This window comes from Macaca thibetana, chromosome 5 (genome assembly GCF_024542745.1).
Source record: "Macaca thibetana thibetana isolate TM-01 chromosome 5, ASM2454274v1, whole genome shotgun sequence".
Taxonomy (NCBI): Eukaryota; Metazoa; Chordata; class Mammalia; order Primates; family Cercopithecidae; genus Macaca; species Macaca thibetana.
Genome location: NC_065582.1, coordinates 143,991,823 through 144,014,034, shown reverse-complemented (window position 1 = coordinate 144,014,034; position 22,212 = coordinate 143,991,823). Strand labels below are relative to the sequence as shown.

The window sequence follows — 22,212 nt, the reverse complement described above, 5'->3', positions numbered from 1 at the left end:
TAGCTTCTTGCCAACTTTGGACTGTGAGGAAATCCACTAAATGGAGAAAGAGAATCAATACTTAATTCAGGATTACTTTTAGGTATTTGTCCCAGAGAACAGAAGCTGGGGTCAGGGGCAGACACTTTAAGGAAAAGATATAGAGGAAGCAAATGGAGGTTTGTGTAAGCTGGAGACATTGAAGGTTGAGCACAGGTGAACTTGTGCTAAGTGTGGAAGCAAGAGTCTACACCTCTTGTATAGATCTCCTTGTCTATGCCAGACTGCAAATGGCAGCTTTTTTCCCCTGCCTGTATCCTCCTGTCTGTTTTACATTTGGTGTGAACACCTGAACACTGACCATATCCTATTAAATTGGAACCTCTTCTCTCTTCTTCCTGAATCCATGGTATTCTGATTCCAATCTGCCTCCCCAGCTTCAGCAGCCATATATTCTCTAATTGAAGCAGCTGTATTCTGTTGCTTTGTGTAGCCAATCAGTTTCCCATGCCCACTGGTTTAATTCTGCACCTAGTCCTGGCCCCTTTTGGTTCCCTCTGGTTTGTTCTTGATCTAAAACTGACAGTGCAGAAGGCAAAGGGAGACCTGTAGGTTGGGAAATGATATTAATAAAAAGTTTGAATAGGTACATGGGAGCCAGATTATGAAGACCCATGCAAACCAGCAAAGGTGCCAGGAATGAATGCACAGAACGAAAGGTAGTCATTGTAGGGAGGCTCTGGGACACATGATAACCTTGTGCTTTGAAAAGGTTTTTATGGTGATCATAGAATATGAAGCATGGATTAGAGGTAGAGAAATCAGGCTGGAGATGATAAAGGTCTGTTCAATTAACAGAGGAAATGGTGATTTTAAAAAGTTAAGTCTGCATATAATATGAGGCATTTATAGTAATACTTCTGGGACTATGGACAATAAAGGACAATAGTCTATCTGTAGAAAAAACAGATAATCTTCCCTCTCTAGTTACAGGTATAAGTATAGATATAGATATACTTGAACTTTTTAGATGTTGGGTTAATTTTCTACTGAGTCAGAAATTCTGACTTTGAGGAGGGGAGAGTACCTGACTTAATGAAAAGAACTGAAATCAGAAGATGTGGGTTTGGATCTCAGTTCTGGAACTTTCGAGTGGTTTAATCATGGGAATGTCATTTGAAGACCTTTCTGAACCTCAGATTAACTCAGTGGGGTAACATGCGGGCTCTGCAGTCAAACTGCTAGCCTCTGGTCCAGTTTATATCACTTACCAGATGCTTCATTTTGGACAAGTTACCAACTTTTCTGTGCCTCAGATTCCTCATCTGTCAAATGGGGACAATTATAATGCCTATTTCATAGGATTATTGTGAGAAGTACTGAGATATTTTATTGCAACATATAATACAAATTTTAGTGGTATTTATTTATTTATTTATTTATAGTCTCATTCTGTTGTCTGGGCTGGAGTGAAGTGGTGCGAGCTCAGCTCACTGCAGTCTCTGACTCCCTGGTTCAAGCGATTCTCGTGCCTCAGCCTCCTGAGTAGCTGGGATTACAGGCGTCTGCTACCACACCTGGCTAATTTTTGCATTTTTAGTAGGGACGGGGTGTCAACATTTGCCCAGGCTTGTTTCAAACTCCTGAGCTCAAGTGATTTAACCTTCTCGGCCTTCCAAAGTGCTAGGATTACAGGCCTGAGCCACTGTGCCCGGCCTGCTGTTATTATTTTAATTTAGTACATTCAACATTTTTTTCCTACTCTGTGAGTGACATAAAATTAATGATTATAGTTACTAGAGGCATTTTCTTCAATCATGCCTTTCTTGGTAAAGTCTAATAATGTAAGTTTATGTAATCTATCATTTGTATGACAAAAGGCATCAATGTTAGATATTTAACTGTGATGGAGGATTCTATTTACTGGTTTCAAGAAACTTGCTGTAAAAATGCCCGTTAGTAATATTTAAAACAATGTGTCTCTTTGGATCATTATGTAAATAAATAAATATAAAATCATAACTGTATATTGTACTCTGGGAAAGGGAGTCTACAACTGTATATATTGACTGTATCCCCAAATATTCAACTGCACATAATGGAAAATCCCAAAGGTTCAATTGCACATAATGGAAAATCCCAAAGTAGCAGTAATTTAAACAAGATAGAGGTTTATTTGTCTCTCATATAGAAAAAAGTCTGAAGATATCTCTGTACTGCCTTCAGAAAACCAGAGACTTCTATTTGTACTCTGCAATGCTAACACACAGCTTCCACCCTCAAGGTCACCTCTTAGTCCTAGCACACCGAGTCAGACTCTTTCAGCATCTACTTCTGAAGTCTCAGATAAAAGTTATGTTCAGCTCTTATTGGCTCATCACCTGGCCATGTGTAGCAGATAGGTATCCCGGCCCGCAGGATAGTCAGAGCAGGCCCTGGAGGAGGGGGTGGGAATTTGGGGAACAAGAGACACGAGAAATGGATACAAGACAGTGCTCTGATCAAGTCTCCTTTAATGGCGGTAATGCACTGCCTTATATACACTTGGAAGGGAAGGGGTTGGGCTAAGGCGGAAATGATCTCATTGCTGAGGGCGAGGCCAGATAGGTTTCGGTTTCTCCGGTCGGAGGTCATGTTGCGCTTGCGCTACTAAGTAACAATTTTCCCCGCGGGAAAAGTGAGTGAAGAAGAAGCAGGAAGAGCGCCATCTTTAATGAGGTATTAGTACAGGGGAAAAAAGGCAAAGATAGGGAGAAGGTGTGGGGTGGAAATGAATATAGCTCAGGCGTTTAATCCTCAATTATTATTCGCTATGGCTGGGGCGTGCAGCTCCGGACAGATAGGGAGGATGGGAAATTAGTTATTTATCCAGCCAGTAATGTAACTAGATAAAAATTTGGGATTCTGATACTTAAGAGAAGGAGAGATGGATTAGCAGGTAGGCAGCCAGCATTCTCTGCCAAACTTTTCAATAAATCTCAGAAACCTTTCTCAAGGGTGCATTATGAAAATTCTGGAGCTTTCCGTGGACATAATACTACATTTTGTCCAAATTGTGTTTCTAAATGTAAGAAAAAAACAGAGTTTGCATCATCCTAGAAACAGGTTACGTGAAACAGGGTTTTAAACTGCTGACACTTAGCAAAGAACTTGTTAATGTGAACCGAAATAGTATTAAACTGAGTCCAATAGAGAATAGAGGCTGAAATTAATTTTGTGAGGTAGTAACTTATTAAGGTGACTTTCTGGATAAAAATAAATGCAATCTTGGAGGTGAATAAGATATTAACAAAACAATGGATGAAGTAAAACACAAAGATTCTTTTAGTTTTTCCCTTGTTTATACAAAAAAATGGAAAAGGAAAAGTATTATTGATTTTTGAAGAGACAAGTTCCATAACGGTATTTTGGGAGCATCATCTCTTAGCTATGTGTAAACTACACCGTGAGGGAAAACACAGAAGGAGATCCCAGTTAGGATGCGACTGTGGCCATCTTGTCAACGGAAGTTTTCTGTTCTTATGTATCGTTTTGGGGTCCCAAAAGGATTATCCAAATCAAACTTCATTTAAAAAATTTAATATTCAATTTATTAAATTTGTATGTAACAAACATAGCTCTTCTTTAAGCTTTGAAATTTAAGTTATTTTAGTATACTTAGACATTTAAGTAGATTTAACTTAATTATTTTATTCTACTTAGACATCTAGTAAAATAACTAGAAATATTTTATTCTACTTAGACATCTCGCAAATTTTAAAAATTACTTTTAAAGCAGTGTTTAATTAATGTTTGATTCCATTTATAAACTTAAACCCCCTTAAACATCTTAAACTACACTGATGAAGTTGATACATTTCCTTTTCATATTTAAGTTCTTTAGTCATCTGAAAAAGCCTTCTTGGTACTTAAATAACTATCATAATAGGATAAATTTAAATTATAGAAGATTTGTCTTAGACTTTTTTAAAGTCTCTAATACTGATTAATTTTGACATAGAATCTTTGTCAATTAGTCCCATCACTTTAATTTGGAATTACACAGATGATTTTAGTAACAGGTCAAATTCTCCTAAATACAGTGACTATTTCTAAACCTTACTAAAAATATTAGTACTATAAGTTTGATTCACTTAATCCTATATATGTAATTCTACAGGTTTACAGCTATTGATTCTCTTGGAAACAATTATGCTATCCAAACAATTTCAGGGTTAGCATGATAAGCACTTTCAGAGGTTATACTTTTAGCTGGCTGAGGTTGAACATTGACCAGATATATCATCTGAGACATCTGAGCTCTAGCATTACAGATATCCTTGAAAATTTTGTGACATCTTTGTCAGTGTGCCTGAGTTCTCCAGATTCAAGTCATCATTACCTAATACTTTTCTCTACCACATTTGGTCCATTTGTTGATTTCAACTAGTCTATAACTGTGTCACTCCACTCTAAACTATTTTCACATTTTTTCTTATTAGGACTGGCAGGTATAGTTCTTTTAATGACATTGAGTTGGATTTTGTTTACCTCCCAGTGCTTCCTCTAACTGGTACCTTTTAGGGTAAGGGCTAAGCTTACAGCCTGAATGAGGGTGACAGCAACTGGGTGGAAACAAACTGCAAAATGGAAAGGTATTAGGAAGGGAGAATAGACAGTAGACTCTAAGGTTGGGGATGGATTCCAGGAAGAGGAGACCATATTGAACAAAGATACCAGAGGAAAGTTGGAACTTGGCAGCCCCAAACCCTCACTCCATATCTGCCCATTCCCAGCATCCCCGGCAGTTATTATGGATGAAGGATGATGTCCTCTCCTGCTGCATTCCTGTGGGAACACCCAACCTAAAATATTTATCTAGACTAGGGTATAGAAAATCTGTAATTTCAGAGCTTCCCTGGGTCTTTTGGTGGCCAGAATTTGCTAAGCAACGACTGACAGCTCTGTTTCTTGAAGAGAGAGATTTGTCTTACCCACCAATAAGCCTCTCCCCGTGTTTGGAAACTAGAGGATGAGTATGAGAGTAGTAGTTGGAATGAACATTCATAACAAAAAGTGCTGTCTCCTGACTGGAAAAGGGAGTGTGTGAAGATCATTCAATTTGTATAGAACAATCTCCTCTTCAGTATGAACCTATTCTGTAGTTTCTGAAAAATCATTTCTTGTTCTTTTGCATGTGTGTGTCAAGAAAATAGATATGCCAGTTTGATACAATAATTATTTTCTAACTGAGCAGGAAGGATGGGGAGGCATGTCACACCAATGGAAGGACCTCATCTCAGGCATGTTCTTAATATGCCACCCTCATCCACTCTAGCCCCCTCCCTCTGTTTATTTCATTCTGGTCAGAATTACCCAGTGTTTGAGCACTAGCTTATTGAGTTCAGCGTATTGCACTGGTCTCAAGATGGTAAGGGTTTTCTGGAGTTGGAAAGGGGTTGGCAGTGAGAAGCTGTGAGAACATTTGCGGGGAAAAGATGAATGAAGAGTAGGACAGGGAAGCAAGTCTAGAGACTGGCACGTGCCCTCAAGGAGACTCTCTGTAAGAGAGTGAACTATTTTTTTCCCTTTTTCCTTGAACTGTGGTGACATCATATTTATCCTAAAGTTCTGCATTTCAATTTTAAAAATTTTGACATAATTTCAGATTACAGAAAAGTTGCTAGGATCCAACAAAGAACATTTTTACTCTACAGTTTTTGCTTTATTCTTCTTTCTCTGTATTGTTTTTTCGGAACTGTTTGGGAGAAAGTTGCTGACATGAATCCTGTTACTCCTAAATATTTCAAAGTGTGTTTTCCTAAGGCAAGCACATTCTCTTACATAACCACAACACATTGATTAAAATCAGGAATTTAATATTAAAACAATACTAGTATCTCATTTACAGACCTTCTTCAGATTTTATATTTTGTCCCAATAATGTTCTCTAGATCATGTGTTGCATTCAATTATCATGTCCTTTTAATCTCTTTCACTTGGAACAGTCTTCCTTTGAATTTAATGATATTGACTTTTTTTAATAGTACAGGCCATTTGTTTTGTAGACTACCCCTCATGTATGGGGTTGTCTGATGTCACCTTGTGGCTTTGGCAGGAAGTCATGTCGTGTTGCTGTCAGGGTATCCTACCAGGAGGCACATGATGTGAATACCCTGTTCCTGTTGATGTTAACTTTGATCACTATGATGTGAATACCCCGTTCCTGTTGATGATAACTTTGATTACTATGATGTGAATACTCCGTTCCTGTTGATGTTAACTTTGATCACTTGGGTTAAGATGGGACTGCCAGGTTTGTCCACTGTAAGGTTACTATTTATCCTTTGGTAATTAGTGTTATCTGGGAAGGAGATTAGTTTCACACTGTTAATCAATCTTACATTGTAATTTCACTCTGTATATTTGGAATGAAAATTTTGTTGTTATTTCTTTTACTTTTTAATTTTTCTTTCCCCCAAAGGTGTCTTACTTGTCTACTTGGTTATTCTCAGCTCTGCCGCAGGTACCTACACTTACATCTTTCTTGGCCCAAGCCTGCAACCCTGTCCACGCTGGCAACTGCCCATACTAGCAGAGTGTTGATGGCGGAGGGAGAAAGCCACAGCTCCCATTGCTCCCTCATCTCTTCAACCTAGAACACAACCATAAAAACTACATGAAATATTATTCACTGAGAGTTTTGGGGGTTACCAAAAGAAATTCTATAAGGTGGAAAATGAGAAGATATTCCCTTTAAATTCATTACACCCACAAAAGGTTTGTAAACTATACAAAGGCATAGTTTACCTCATACCTTTGTTACAAAAGACATTGAGGCAATTTGTTCTGTAGACGTTATACACACCTCTTCTTCTGTTATGTGGGAAGCTTAGTTCCTGCATGAGATCAGATAAATAAGAAAACCAGTATTATCACACTTAAAAACTAATATTAGTTCTTTCATATTGTTACACACCCAGGAGAAGCTTAAGGTACTTTAACTTTTAGTGATTCTTTGCACAAAGTTGGATATCAAAGCTGGAGAAAATTTTCTCATTGAGAAAAACTCTTATGATTGGTGTAAATGTATAGCAATAGTGAAAGGAAGCATTTTACTCTGACCTACAGGAAATCTTATTGCTTCTAGTTTTTCTTTACGGAGTAGATAGTGGAAAAATTTATAGAGTAAAACATAGATATTTCCTTTTGAATGTCTTTTTCCAGACATATTAGCTAAGATGTTCAGGGAGTGTGTATGAGAAATGAGATGGCATTTTCAGTAAGAGCTAACAAGAGGAGTAAGCACACATTGAAATTTCCGTTCTGCCAAAAACCCGGTCCAATGAATATTTCATCTTAAATAATAAGAGGAAAAGCTAATCTCACATTCTCTCAATTTCATTTTAGATTGTTTTCTGGCATTGGGAAGTATGGAGGGAGTTTTCTTTTTCTTTTTTTCTTATCACAACACTGTATGTCTTTTAAATACTGGCAATTGAGAGTGTTGAAACAGTGAGTGAATTGTTTGGATTGGTCACCTTGAAGAAGCCGAAAGAACATGGCAGGCATTCAAAAACTGGAGATTGAATGAGTTAAGGGTAAAATTGATCTGTCTTGCAGCTTTCTATCTAAAAACTGCCTCCTTTTTTGCAGTCTTGGAGTCTAAACTCTCTTGTTTCAAACACTGAGAAGTTTTAAAAGCCTGACAAATGCCAGTAAAATCTATCAAGCAAAGTCAAGGAAACTGCTTCCTCTCATCCAGTCATAGGTATCCAGGCAGTTTGCTCAGGCACACAGAGTGCCACTCAAAGCAAGGCAGGATGCCCAGCTTGAGCTCCATTCTTATTTCCCCATAGTACATTCAACTCTCTGAGTATCTGACTCAGACATAGCAGAGATACTGCTGCTGCCAGAGGGTAATAGTTTGGTCTGTTTTCCTGGAATGCCCTTGCACTGAGAAAATGAGAAGTTGGGCAACTCAATGTATGTTCCCATCCTGTGGATTTCTCACTGGCTTTCCCTGGCTCTATTACTTCTTCCATTTTAGAGGGAATAGTCATCCTGCTTTTCACGCTACCACCTTTTCTTTGGAATCAGTTGGATGCATTTAATGGATATGGAAGAGATGCTGAGAGGGCACGTAGTAGAAATAAGAATAAAATGTTTCATTTTTTTCTGATTTCTTGGAGAATGAGATATTCCATGTGAGTGTATTTTTCTAGACAATTGAAATCCATGCCTTAAATGTCAAAACTTGTTTTTAACTTTGAGAAATGATGTAGCACAGTGGTTAAGCACACAGACTTTGAGGCAAATTGTCTGTATTTAATCACTTTCTACCTTTGTAACTTCAGGCACTTAGCCCTTTGTGCCTCAATTTCCTCATCTGTGAAGTAGAGATAATAATAGACCTTATCTTACAGGGTTATGGTGAGTTAATATATGTAAACATTTAAAACAATGTCAGATATATAGTAAGCATATAGAAGTTGTTATTATTATTAATTTATCCATTCATATGCAAATCTTACCATGAAATGGTACCCATCTTCTTGTTATCTTTTATAGAATATATTGAACATTGACTATGCCGTGCCTTCATACTCAGGGAAAGAATATAGTCATGCCTTCAGAGAGTCCTAAGATGACGCTGATGATGAAACAGTAGCTAATATGGTTTCATGAATGTTCTTGGTTAATCCCTGCAAAAAACCTCTAGGATAGGCACACTAATAAATAGACTTAGAAGGTGTAAGTACTTGCCCGACTTCACACAGCTAGAACCAGATGTGAGATACAAACTCAGGGTTGTCTTACTTCAACGCTGGTACTTTTGGACCCCTTACCACACTGCCTTGTGGTCAGGACTCCTCATCTCCACAACAGTGGTTCTCAAACCTGAGTATCCCACAGGATCACCAGGAGGGCTTGTTAGAACACAAATTTCTGACTTCCACCCCAGAGGCTCGGATTCAGTAGTTTTGGGGTGGAGGCTGAGAATTTGCATTCTAAGTTGCTAGATGATGCTAATGCTGCTGGTCCACAGGAACCACACTTTGAGAACCAATGTTTTCACTAAATGACTCCAGACAATATTTAATACCAATTATTTTTTATTTTCTCTTTACTATCAGTTGCTGCTGGAAGCTATCAATGTATTCTTTTGCTTTTAAACAGTATTCTATGCACATCTAGCCATTTAAAAACTCTATAACCCACCTCCTGTGTTATTTGTGGATTTTATGACAGCAGTTGCTATTTAAGAGACTCCTTTCAATCACTAATTAGTTCCCTGGTGCACTTGGCTCATAAACGCCACGAGGACCTTGACTTCTCTTCTTAAATATTGCTTCTTTTAATTTTAATGTAGAAAAGTACTGAGTGACTAAGATTCATGAATTTAAATATCTATCTTATGCCATTTTTTCCCCTTCCCAATGTTGAGGACTTTATGCCCATTGTTAAAGTAAACTAAATATGGCCTGAGAAGGATTCTGTAATTCTATATTTGAATCTTTGTGAATGAACTGTAACCTAGTTTAATAGTCAGACAAAATTGAAACTCTAACTTAATCGTATGCACCTGTAACAGTGGCTGAGTGTTGGCCAATCCCAGCAGCCATACTTCAACTACTCATAGAGGCTGAATGTTCAAACTGCGTTCAAGTAAGGCAAACATCAAGCTGTAACCAATTTCACCATTTCTGTACCTCACTTCCTATTCCTGTAAGCCACTTTTCCTTTTTTTGTTTATGAATTTGTTCTGAGTATGAGGCACTCCTGGAGTCTCTGTGAATCTGCTGTGATTCTGGGGGCTGCCCAATTCGTGAATCGTTTACTGCTTAATTAAATTCTTTAAATTTAATTCAGCTGAAGTTTCTCTTTTATCAGATGGTGTCAGAAGCGGGATCTGAAGTGGAGCTTCTAGCATGCCCCAGCAGCGCTGAGTGAACACGCAAGGTACCTGCAGGACCCACTTGTGTCCGTTGATCTCTCAGAGCCACTGGGGATCATGGGTAAGCTTACTCTCAGATTTCAGAGCTCCACGGATTTGTGTTTTGAGCTCTCTGAGTTTCTTTGAGCAAATTTCTGATCCAAACTGGACTAGGTCTGGGAACAGATTTGATCCAAGAATTAACTGGCTTGGATCTAGTTAGAGGCCTCTTACTTCTGGCTGGGTCAGAAAAGAATTGGTAGTAAGCTGTAATATTGCAGGGGTTATAAACTTTGACTTTTAAAAATTCACAGGGATTTTTGTGTTCCACCCCTTTGTTTAATTTTTCTTGTGCACTTACGTAGGAAAAAAAAATCATTGGCTAAGTTAATCAAGAGAACCTGAGAGTAAAGCCAGTATTTTAGGTAAAAATGGGATCCTTAATTTCTGGAAACCTGAGTTCCTCCTGGCTTATACTTTAGGCCTGGGAGGCAGTGAAGTCTTACAGAAACGACAAAATCTTACTAAAGATAACTTACGGTGGAACGTTCTGAATGAACAATGCATTGAAGTACATTTAAAAATGAAGGCTCTTGGTAAAGTCCCTTTTGGCTAAGAAAGAGTTTGGCACTACAGGAGGTCAACTGCTATTGTCTTTGGAATAATCTGCCTTGCACTCTTTGCTGATGGCTGTAGGTGACAGGATTAGGCATGTACAGGATCATTGGACATGGGGAGCTTTTTCCCCCCTAAAAGGGAAACTTGAGAGCTGATGAGACTGCTGGAAAAGATCCCCTTTCTACTGAGAAGCAGCCGCCTGAACTTTTCAGTGTGGCTGCAATGGGTGGGTCTTTCTCTGGCCTCCCTGATCATTTTGCCTTCCTGACCCTGCCACAGGCAATGCTTTTCTGTCTCCACCTTTCCCTTATCTTTTCTATTACTCAGGGCGACCATCTGGCCCAGAGACCACTAGGCCGGGCGCGGTGGCTCAAGCCTGTAATCCCAGCACTTTGGGAGGCCGAGACGGGCGGATCACGAGGTCAGGAGATCGAGACCATCCTGGCTAACACGGTGAAACCCCGTCTCTACTAAAAATACAAAAAACTAGCTGGGTGAGGTGGCGGGCGCCTGTAGTCCCAGCTACTTGGGAGGCTGAGGCAGGAGAATGGCGTAAACCCAGGAGGCGGAGCTTGCAGTGAGCTGAGATCCGGCCACTGCACTCCAGCCCGGGCGACACAGCGAGACTCCATCTCAAAAAAAAAAAAAAAAAAAAAAAAGAAACTCCTGGTCGGAGGTTGGATTAACAATGGTGGGGCCCAAACAGAGACGAGTTGGAGCCTTGCCAATTTTATATTGGGTGCTAAGCAGAGCGGCTAATGTCTGTTTTGTCACCATATTTTACTCTGGCCAGAATGAAAAAAGATAATTTTCCTTTGTGCTGCAACTTGGCCCCCAAAGCTATGTTGCGAGAAGCTGAATCACTAGGGATGCTCAGGGAAAGGGAAACCAGAAGCCTGGCATCCCGGCAAAAAGATAAGAATTTCTTACCACTCAGATTTTGGGCTTCTCTCTCTCTGTGCAGCAGAGTTTTCTTAGACCATTGTTCTGCTCTGAGAAAAAAAAATTATAAAGTGTTATAAAAGGTTTATAAAAATCTTACCTTATGGTCAAACTAATTAAAACTGAATAGATTTGTAAAGTGTTACTTTACTAGCTTTAACATTGCTTTAACATTGAAAATATACTAATGGAGACATAAAATTTGGTTTTCTCTTTTAAAAAGGATTTTTATGTAATATTAAAAGATAATGAAAGATTTTTGTTTACCTTTTAAGTAAACTACAAAAGAAAAAGAGAGGAAGGGAAAGGAAGGAGACAGAGTCAGTTGGCTTCATGCTATCTCCACTGGGTCTTATTTTAGAAAGCTGAGTCTACTCTGTATAAGAATAATGTTTTTTCCTTTAAAAATTTTTTGAGTTATCATTTTGGCTAAATGGATGACTTATGGTAACCTAAGATTCTATTTTGTAATATCCGATGTTTCAAACCTTTAATATTAAACAAACCATTCAAAATCAAGCTCTAGATTATCATGCTAAATCAGCCAATACTAAAATTGTTTAAATATACAGTTTGAATGAACTCCATGGTCTAAGTCAAATTACCTCTGATAACACATAAGTTGTCAGTGCCGTGCACCTAAATCTTAGAAACAACTAGTATTCAAGAGGATGTAAGTCCAGTGTTAAGCAAGGACTCATGAAGAACCAGGATGGCCATCTTGTCCTTCCTGAGTCCTTAAAGCTTTTGTTATTAAGGTTTCTGCATTTCATGACTCAGCATGGAAAATATAAAATAATCCAAATTGAGTATATTGATGTGGTGACTTATAAATTGTGGGACTAGTTTAAAACCAATGTTTTGGTTCCATTTTCCTGGGAAGACAATCAAAGCTTCATGTACATTTGGCTACCTGATGTGCCATTTAAACATTTATAAAGGGATTTCATTCAATTGTCATTTTCAATGCATGTTTTGTGGTAGCATAAAAACTTTCCCATGCAAGAGGACTGGTGTTATAACAGTAGATTATTATACTACAGTGTATTTTCACCAGGTAAAGAGAGCTTTTTGTGTTTCACTGAGGATAATCCCTTCACAATCTAGAGCCCTAAGATTGGATCTTCTGAGAACATTAGAGAAAGACTGTTCTTCCCATCCATACTTCAGCAAAACTTTGGAGCCTTGAGCCTTGGGTTCATAATCTCACAATGAGAAGGGTCCACACTCCTGGAACTGTACACCCATTGGAACCTTTAAGGTAAAACTGACCAGGAAAGTTTCTCCCCAGAAGAAGACGGCATCCTTGATTCAAACAGCTTTTCCCAAGATTATAGATCATGACTTCTACTACTATCACAAGACTCTTATCTTTAAATATTTTTTCTTTGTTTATGCTTCTATAAATAATAGGAATGAAAAGGGGTCTATTGTGTGCACTTATAGGGTATAGTTTTATGTGTGAAGGATTTTGCAGTCAGCCTTATACATGAATAACCTTATACTTTAATACATAAAAGATGAAGGCAAAATGTAGGTGAGAAACTTTGGTGGTACATATGTTGCCTCATCATCACTCAAAACTCCTCGTTATGGATAAAGAGACCATTGCCAGGAGGCCTTCACTCTTCTAGCAGGACAACATTTTTCTGGGTCCTTTTTCCATAGTTCAGAATAAAAGACAATAATTAGAATTGTCACCCTCATAATAGGCTCTACAGCAAATTCTACTTTAAAGGCTATCGTTACCCACAGACTTCAAATTCTCTTGTGGAAGTTATGCTAAGTTAATAGAAGTAGCTAAACAGAAAAGTACCTGTGCAGCTGCTGACACTTGTGGCCTATAGAGAAATACATCAAAGGTAGATTATTAAAATTCAGTTGTAGGGTATTAATGAAAAGACCACTTAGTCAAGTGAGTAGACTCTTCATTCAGCTCATTATTAAATGTGTTTAATTTTACACGGTTTGGTTTATGGGGACCTTGGGTAAGGGACCATACTCTAAACTCTTGGTATTATCCTCCCAATAATCATAATAATATTCTCCCTGGTGCACTGTATTCTCTCAAAGGTTTTAAATGTTTGCATGCAGCCATCTCTAGAACATCAAATGATCTCTCTTCAACTGGAATGACAAAAGCTGAAAGAAATGTGCAACCATGAGGACACTGTAACCTATGAATGACATGCTGAGACCAAAAACCCAAAATGATGGTAACTGAGAATGGTGCTAAGGGCCCTAAGTATTGGTTACACTCTTGATAAAGTGAAACCTGGCCAAAAAGCAGAATTTTTTTTAAACAGAATTACGGAGGCCATTATTTTGGACTGAGCTCATGCACTAGGCCCCAACAAACCAAACCAAACCAAACTAAAATGGAGTCACTCATGCTAAATGTGACATAATCAAACTAAGACTTTAAGAAAACACAGATTGTAGAACAGATCAGGTTTTGTTTCTTCCTGTAAACAGGATGTTCCAGCATAAGGAAGTACCCTCTATTCAGTCCTTAGTGCCTCCTTGCAAAACCCACTGTTCTACTGTTTTTCAGTGGGCTTCAAAATCATATAAATACATTTACAAAAGTGATAGTAACATCAATAACTAAGGTTTTGGTCAATCTCTCAAAAAATTGAGAAAATGACTAAAACGGGGATTGTTAAAGCAAACTAAATATGGCCTGAGAAGGACTCTGTACTTCTATATTTGAGTCCTTATGGATGAACTGTAACCTAGCTTAATAGTCAGACAAAATTGAAAATCTAACTTAATAGTATGCATTTGTAACAATGGTTGAGTGTTGGCCAATCCCAGCGGCCGTACTTCAACCACTCATAGGGGCTGAATGTTCAAACTACGTTCAAAAAAGGCAAAAGTCAAGCCGTAACCAATCTCACTGTTTCTGTACCTCACTTCTGATTCCTGTATGTCACTATACCTTTTTTGTCTGTAAATTTATTCTGACCACAAGGTACCCCTGGAGTCTCTGTGAATCTGCTGTGGTTCTGGGGGCTGCCCGATTCACAAATCATTCATTGCTCAATTAAACTCTTATAAATTTAATTCAGCTGAAGTTTTTCTTTTATCACCATCAAAGATTATTCTACAATAGATCATAGGAAAATCTAGCAGACCACTCTGACTTGGCTTTTTAGTTTCCTCAACTCAGTAATATAGTTCCAAGGGCCTGGTGTTGTGTATCTGCTTTCTTGTTTTCTATCTATTTATTCAAATCTGGTCTTGTCTTTTGTCAATATAGTTCTAAAATCCTGTATAAGCCATGAAGTGTTCACAGAATTAGGTCTAGAAAGATTTTGAGGAGAGGTAGGACTTCTTTTCTCTTCTGGTAACAGAGTAGATCCTTGATTCCTGAGCTGCTGCTTCTTAGATTAACAGTATATGAGTCAGGAAGCTCATGATTCTGGCCTCTTCTGATGTGATCAATTCCCCACTCTACTAAATTACAGATAACTTTGAGTACACTTCTGTGAGAAACTGGGCTGTCATGGGGAGCTATATTGACTCACTTGTTTCTTTGATCTCAGGTTGATCTTTTGCATTGCTTTCTTGGCTGTTCACTAGTAAATGGAAATAAACACAACCTTAAACACAGTTCAAGTCATCGCTGTAGACCAAACTTTAGGGTCTAGTTAATTCTCATTCCCTCACATTTAGTTTCCTGTTCTAAACTTATATTTTCTTTCAATATTGCTAGATAGTTTTACATAGGCACCTTCTACCTTATCCAGTGGCAGTCATCTTCCAGGCCCACTCTGTACCTGTCTTTGGGCTTTGTGTTGCAAGAGAAATATAAAAAATTCTTTGTTTAAACCTCTGCAAGTTGGATTTTCTATTACTTCTAACAGAATACATTCCTTGGTTGATTCCCTCATACAATCAGAATCCTGGAAGGTAGGACTATTCCAGAAGTGGTTAATTCAGTGGTTCAACAAAGTCATCAGAAATTGAGGGTCTTGCCATTTTTCTACTTCATAGTTGCTTGATGCTTGTAGCAGCTTCAGTCATCATATCCTTTCATACTAATGTCAAGAGAGAGGGAAAATAAAGAAATGTTTCTGTCCTGGTCTTTTTTAAGAGAAGAAAAATGGTTTTGAAGTCCCTCAGCCTACTTCTTATGTCTCATCAGACAGAATTTGGTCAGTGCCCACACCAAACTAAATGCTTGCCAAGGGAGATAAATAACCATGGCTAGCTCTGGCCAATCAGGAGTCATTGCTGGGGATGAAGATGGGTCCTGTCTTCCCAGAAGGAAATATTAGGTTGGTGCAAAAGTAATTGTAGTTTTGTAACTGCCCAATGGGATCACCTTAACTGCTGCCTAGACAGAGCCGATTTATCAAGACAAGGGAATTACAATGGTGAAAGAATAATTCACTCAAAGCCAGCTGTGCGGGAGACTGGAGTTTTATTATTACTCAAATCAGTCTATCCGAGCATTCGGGGATTAGAGTTTTTAGGGATAATTTGGTGGGTATGGGCTCGGAAAGTGGGGAGTGCTGATTAGTCAGGTTGAAGATAAAATCATAGGGGGTCGAAGTAAGTTCTTCTTGCTGACTTTGGGATGGGATCACATATCTGGTTGAGCCAGATGATCAGTCTGAGTGGTGTCATCTGCTGCAGGGTCTGCAAAATATCTCAAGCACTGATCTTAGGTTTTACAACAGTGATTTTATTCTCAGGAGCAATTTGGGGAGGTTCAGACTCTTTCAGTCAGAGGCTGCATGGCCCCTAAACCATGATACCTAATCTTGTAGCTAATTTGTTAATCCTACAAAGGCAGACTGGTCCCCAGGCAAGAAGGAGTTTTTCAGGAAATGGCTATTATCCATTTTGTTTCAGAGTTTAAACTATAAGCGAAATTCCTCCCCATGGCTAGTTCAGCCTACACCCAGGAATGAACAAAGATGGTTTAGAGGTTTGAAGGAAGATGGGGTCGGTTAGGTCTGATCTCTCTCACTGACATAATTTCCTCAGTTATGATTTTTTCAAAGGTGGTTTGTTTTTGCCTTTTTTTTTTTTTTTTAATTGCAAAGACCTCAATTACTTTTGCACCAACCGAACAGCTACTTGGAGGGCAATTAATAAAATCAAGGTTCTGTCAGAAGGAAGAAGTGGGGAAATGGATAATGGCTGTTGGCATAGCAACTGACAGTGTCTAGTGCTGAAACACCACTGGCTTCTTTGACCTGAGTCACTTTCATGGGTTCTTACACCACTTAGTAGAGCAAGTTCCTCAGTGACATATTGGATATTCTGGTAATTTGACATATGGAAACCCAAACTAATTTTTATTTGGGCAAGTTAGTTAAATTTACCAATTTATTTACCAATGAATGTTATGTAACTTTATAGAATGGTACAGGATGATGAACCCCAGCCGAACAGAAATAAAGTTAGAGTTAGAAAAGGTATTTTATTTTTAAAAATAATCATTAAAGATATGTCACAAAACAGTCCTTGCAGAAGACTTACTTTCACTTTACCTTTTGAATAATCTTACCTTTTGGAGAATAACTTCATTCTAGGCCAGATACCTTAATACAAATATCTGAAAAATGAGAGGCCACCTAGAAATGAGAAGAAAGTTAAATGCTGTGACATCCTAGCCATTGTTTGTTTTTAAGGTGAAGATGTGAGGTGGCTCTTAATTAAGTTTTGCAGAGTTTTGCTGAGAAATTTTATCTCTGCCCTCAGATTTATTCCCACCTTCAGTGGTTTGTAAGGATGACTGAAGAGCCTGGTCACCTCAGAGCTGTAAGGGCTGGGCTCAGAAGAACACAAAGAAGGACCCTGGTGTTTTATGATTAGAAGAGTATTTTTTAAATATTTACAAATGAATAGAACTAGGTTCTATTCATGAATAACTAAGGTAGGCCTAGCTGAGCAAAATTATGAGACAGACTGTAATAAACAATGTATATTTATTTTTGAAAGATCAACTTGAAAAGGTAGGCATGTTGAGTCTAGCTATCACTCAAGGTAGAATTAACAATAGTCCCTTTTTGCTTTAAAAAGAGATTAAGTTGTCCAATTCTTAGTGGTTCCTGACAGCAGTTTATAGAAATTCCTTAAAGATCTGCATTGGCATATTTATTATAGGAGATGTCCTTTCCCACTAGAATGTACCCATGGGATTTAGGTATGTTTTATCCATTTCAAAAATCACTTTCTTATCCTTTAGTTCTTATCCCTTAGATATAGAAACATGTCCTCTGCAAACAGGGATAGTTTGACTTCTGATCTTCCTATTTGGATGCCCTTTATTTCTTTCTTTTGGCTTATTGCTCTGGCCAGGACTTCCAATTACTCTGTTGAATAGGAGTGGTGAGAGAGGGCATCCTTGTCTTGTGTCAGTTTTCAAGGGCAATACTTCCAGCTTTTTCTCATTCAGTATGTTCTTGCCTGTGGGTCTGTCATATATGGCTCTTATTATTTTGAGGTATGTTCCTTCAATACCTAGTTTATTGAGGGGATTGAACATGAGGAGATGTTGAATATTATTGAAAGCCTTTCTGCATCTATTGAGATGATCATGTCATTTTTGTTTAGTTCTGTTTATATGATTAATCACATTTATTGATGTGCATATTTTGAACCAATCTTGTCCCCAAGGGATAAAGCCTGCTCAATCATGGTGGGTTAGCTTTTTGATGTGCTGCTGGATTCAGTTTGCAAGTATTCTGTTGAAGATTTTTGCATCAATGTTCATCAAGGATATTGGCCTGAAATCTTTTTTTCTTTTGTCTCTGCCAAGTTTTAGTATCAGGATGATGCTGAGCTCATAGAATGAGTTAGGAAGGAATGCTTCCTTTCAATTTTTTGGAATAGTTTCAGTAGAAATGGTACCAACTCTTCTTTGTACATCTGGTAGATTTCAGCTGTAAATTTATATGGTCCTGGACATTTTTTGGTTGGTAGACTATTTATTACTAATTCAACTTCCAGAGATGGTTATTGATCTGTTCAGGGAATCAGTTTCTTCTTGGTTCAGTCTTGGGAGGGTGTATGTGTCCAGCAATTTATCCATCTCTTCTAGGTTTTCTAGTTTGTGCTCACAGAGGTTTTTGTAGTAGCATCTGATAGTTATTTTTATTTCTGTGGTGTCAGTGGTAACATCCCCTTTATTGTTTCTGATTGTGTTTATTTGGATCTTCTCTCCTTTCTTCTATTAATCTAGCTAGCAGCCTATCTTATTAAAAAACCAACTCCTGGATTCATTGATCTTTTTGATTTTTTGATTTGTGTGTGTGTCCTGATATCCTTCAGTTTAGCTCTGATTTTGATTATTTCTTGTCTTCTGCTATATCCTGTTTAATTCGTATGTGAACTGCATGCACCTAGGAATATAATCTGTGGTGTTGGTTCTATTTTCTTTTACTAGTTATACAATTTCACTTTAGACAAACTTATAACCATTTTGCCTGTGAATTTTTTTCATTAGAAGACATGTAATTGCAATATTGTTTTCAAAATGAATAACTAATACCACTGCATTGCTTTATTAATGCTATGCACGCTTGGGCTTTAAGAAATCATTTCTTCATATATTATTGCACTTACAAATATAGCTTTAGTTGAATCATTGACTATTAAACACCAAGTGATCAAGGGTTGTCAACTAAAAAGGGCCTTAAATCAAAGCAGCCTTTCCTGAACCTTCCCTTTGAAACAAACTACGAAAATTAAAGGACTTGCAATGTATTTCTATCCAATATGAAAGTAATAGATCTCTGGGAAATTATTTTAATAGTCTTATTAAGATCAAGATCAAAGCAGCTTCATGGCTGCCTTAGAATATGTATCAGTACACTTTGCTGCTGAGTGAAAAAAGTGAGTTATAACAACAGCATGTAGAGGCAACACCATTTTGTTTTGTTTTTAAAAATGCATCCATGTATGCAAAAATTATGCATAGAAAGACCATTATGATATTCATTAAAACGAACTTTTTTAAAGTGGAAAAAAAGAGATATATGTCAGTAGCAAGCATCAGCGTTATTTTTCTATGTGTCTGTATAGACATGAATTCTAGAAGTTTCCATGTATTTTGTTGTAATGTTACCTAGAATACACACCAATGATTAGACCAAACAAAGACACAGTTTACACAACTGAATATTGTCAATTTACAATGGTAGAGAATATAACCAAGAATAGAATAACAAAAATGACAGAAGAACAAAAACATAAATTTTAAATCTTAAAAGTTATGTTTATCAGAGTTATGCTATTCCTTATTATTATATCTGAAGATGAGCACAATATTGGTAGGCAAGAATGTGAAATAGCTTATTATTGTGTTTAATATTCCCTCATGTGAAATAATATTGGCATTTACATTCATAGGAGCACTGTAGTTTTCATTTTTGTTAAAACTCAGTAACAAGCACATTTGTAATATGAAAGAGTTGGGTTCATTTCACTTTACATAAAAGCAACTTCATACCCAGAGCTCATTAATTTATCCTCAAACCATGTATAAATTATTGAACCAGTCTTATTTTGCTAGATTAAGTGGAATATGAAAATGAGATCCCAACAGGCAATATTTATTAATTTCCATGAAGTCTTTATATATTTCTCTTCTACATCTTAAAGATACAGAGAGAATTCCAGCATTTCTGATTTATTAAGGAATGAGTACAATCCAGTTGACCAAAAACTTTAGAGCAGGAGTTGAATTTTAAGATTTCTTTAATTTGGTTTGCCTTGGATTATCTCATAAGGACATGATTTTAAATTAATATATATGCTTCCACATGTGGATTCATCCCCTTTGTTCTTTGATTTTGTCTTTTTATTTAAGAAAACATCCTGGTGGGGCACAGTGGCTCACGCCTGTAATCCCAGCACTTTGGGAGGCAAGGAGCCTGGTGACAGAGTGAAACTCTGTCTCAAATAAGAAAAAAAAAAAAAAAAAAAAAAAGGAAAAGAAGAAAACATCCTCCATGAATTACTGATTTCTTAGATTATGTGTTCATATGCTCTTTCTCCTGATATTTACAAAGAGGTTTTTCCAGAAAATGTTATTATGAGATTCCTGGAAATAAGTGAATTGGCAGATAATTCAGGAAGATGTGAGAAATATATATTAATAACAAGTTGGAAAAATTCAATGTATATAATGACACCAAGCATTAGTGAGGATATGGGAGAAGATGAAACCATATACATGTTCATTGGAGTGTGAATTGGTTTCACCATTTTGGAGAGCAATTTGGGAGTACCTTGCAAATTAAAAGATGTACACTCCTTACCATCTCACTCTTGGATTTCTCTACCCTAGAAAAAACAAGGTATTTTTGCACAAAGAAATTCTTTGAGCAAGTTTGTAACAAGGGAAACAATCCACTTAACAATGAATAAATATATAAACCATGGTTTATTCAGACAATTATTATGCAAGTTTTATAATGAATGATCGAGATCTACATGAATAAATGTGATTAAAAAATGCAATGCTGAGTTTTTTAAAAGGTTGCAAAGGATACTTAAAGTATAATATGTTCATTTAAATGTTAAACATAGTTTTATTTGTGGATGCTATGTACATAATGAATGTACAAAACTGTCCATGAAATTAATGCACACCAGCTTTAGAATAGTGGTTGCCTCTGGGAAGGACAATGGTAGGTTGAGGATATGATGTACCTGTGACATTTCATTTTTAAGAAGACAAAGCGAGTGAATTAAAGCAAAGAAAGCCAAATATTAACATGGGTTTAATCTTAGCATTTTAACAATGTTATACCTACAGGCATCTTTCACATTATCTTCTGTATTCTTTTATATGTTTAAATGGTTTCATCATGAAAAAGAAAAAAATTCCTAAGTGTTCACTCAGTGAAAGGCTGCATTCAACCAAGTGAATGTAATCCCTTAGTGGGCAAAATTGAAGTAGGGGAATTGAAGAGGCTTTCTCCTAAGCTGGGCATGGAGTAGCTAAAGCAATTAATTTATCAGTGAATGACCTTTTAAAGGGGCTATTCTCACGCGAACTTAATCTATTCTAATATAGTCTTCTTTAAGAAAAAAAACTTGAGCAGTTAACTTCTTTAACACTCCTATTTCTGCAGTAATACAAATAATGATAATATTATATAAGAACATTATATTCAGGTTCTACTCAATGATTTATATATTTTCTCATCTAATTCTCACAATGTCTCTATGAAGTAGCTGTTATTATAAACCACATTAAAAGATGGGCTAAAGTGCTTTTCCCATTCATATAGCAGAGTTAATCTATTACTGACAAGATTCACCACAAGAATCATTTTCTCTGAGAACAACAAATTAATAAGTAAATAAACAAAATATTAGGGAAAATGGGGATGATCCTGTCAATATTCCTTCACTCTCATTTAATAGTGAACTCCCCATTCAGTTGCCAAGATTATGCTTATAAACTAACAGACCCTGTATTGTTCCTTTTCAATATTAAATAGAATAATATTTCTTTTTGTTTTAGTGTTAGAAACTTCAAAAATAGTTTTCTTGAATATGAAAACATGGATTTTTATTAATAATCAGCTATCTGAATAGAAAAGTCACGGCTACTTCTTTTTTTTTTTTATTCTTTGAGAGAGAGTCTTCTTCCATCAACCAGCTGGAGTGCAGCAGCATAATTTCAGTTCACTGGAATCTCCACCTCTTGGTTCAAGCAATTCTCATGCCTCAGCCTCCCGAGAAACGGGGATTACAGGCGTGTACCACCATGTCTTGTTAATATG

The 22,212-nt window shown here is 37.1% G+C and overlaps 1 long non-coding RNA gene across 1 annotated transcript in view; it reads left to right on the top strand.

Annotated features, from left to right (window-relative positions):
* Positions 1-2,668: 2,668 nt before the first annotated feature.
* Positions 2,669-22,212, top strand: part of LOC126955201 (uncharacterized) — a 31,811-nt gene continuing 12,267 nt past the window's right edge. Inside the window, exons 1-2 of the long non-coding RNA XR_007725835.1 lie at positions 2,669-2,697; positions 9,853-9,977. This is a non-coding gene — a long non-coding RNA (uncharacterized LOC126955201). The remainder of the gene's footprint in view (positions 2,698-9,852; positions 9,978-22,212) is intronic.